Raw genomic sequence first — 1,329 nt, 5'->3', positions numbered from 1 at the left:
AAAGAAGTGAGCAAAGGCTGTTGGAAAATTGGTGCTGATAAACTTGCTCAACACAGGGTTGCCACAAACCTTCAATTTGTTAAAAATACAGTATCTGCAAAGCACAACAAAGCAAAGTGCAATAAAACAAGGTATACCTGTATTGACAAAGTTTAGGCTTTTTGGAACATTGGCCGTGGTTAAATTTATACTCTAGTGGTAAGCTTGTAGAGTGGTGTTGAAGATCAATCCAGATGCCAGCTTCTAGAGCTACCACCTTCTTCCCGACCACCAATCTTCATCCAGGAACAGTCACTGCCCTAGCCAGAGGCGAGTACATGTTGAAACTGAGGAATTCAGATGCTGAATATTGACTCAATTAAAGATGCTACTAAAAAAGAGCCAGGATTCAATTAGAGGATATCCCTAGCTAAAGCTTAATAAAAGGAGATGGCTAGAAACCATGAAATATATATATAAAAAACACAGAATAAGTTTCACATGTTTTTGATTATTTGTTATCTCAGTACATGAAATGCACAATTCAGATGATGGGTAGCACTTCACTAATTCTGTCTATGCCTATCCATATTTCTTTTTCACTTCTACTAATAAGCTTCGAAAACTGATAATCCTTTGCTAAAATTAAGAAACCATAAATTTAGAAGCTAAAGGAGCCAGTTTGCTACTAAAGGATTTATCATATGTATTTAACTCCATGACTTCTTTTGGAACAATATACCCAATTTAATATAGGAGTTTAGTTTACATACCAACAGAGGTCAAAAAATTCAAGAATTCCTATCTATTCTTTCCATGAGAAAAATCTCTTTCATCCTAATTAATCTATACAGACTATAATCTCTATCCAGTCTTTATTTCTAAATAAACAAAAATAAAAAACCAAACAAAAAACAAAATCTCACACATGAAAATCATGACCAAAGCAGACTTCAATAACTATGGGGGAAAAAAAAGAAAAAAAAACTATGGGGGAAAAACAGTAAGACTGATTGTACTAAAGGAGAAATTATCCTTTCGAACCCCCAATTTAGAGAAAGCATGTAGCATTCCTATAATAACTAAAATAAATACAAATGACATAAGATAATTCATTTATTATTAAAAATTTGAGTCTAATTCTATTTAATTGGGAGTTTACTGGCAAAAACTCTCTAATAAACACAATTGAAAATATAGCTTGGGGCTATAACAGGAAGTTTTTTTATCAAAGTTAAATTTCAACCGATTCCACTTTGCTGTACACCTGAAACTAACACACTGTAAATCAACTGTACTCCAATAAAAATTTTTAAAAAATAAAAAATAAATTGAATTTAGTCTGGAAGC

This window comes from Neophocaena asiaeorientalis, unplaced genomic scaffold, assembly GCF_003031525.2.
Source record: "Neophocaena asiaeorientalis asiaeorientalis breed wild unplaced genomic scaffold, Neophocaena_asiaeorientalis_V1.1 scaffold66, whole genome shotgun sequence".
Lineage (NCBI taxonomy): Eukaryota > Metazoa > Chordata > Mammalia > Artiodactyla > Phocoenidae > Neophocaena > Neophocaena asiaeorientalis.
The sequence above is the reverse complement of the archived record's forward strand: the minus strand, read 5'-3'. Positions refer to the sequence as shown.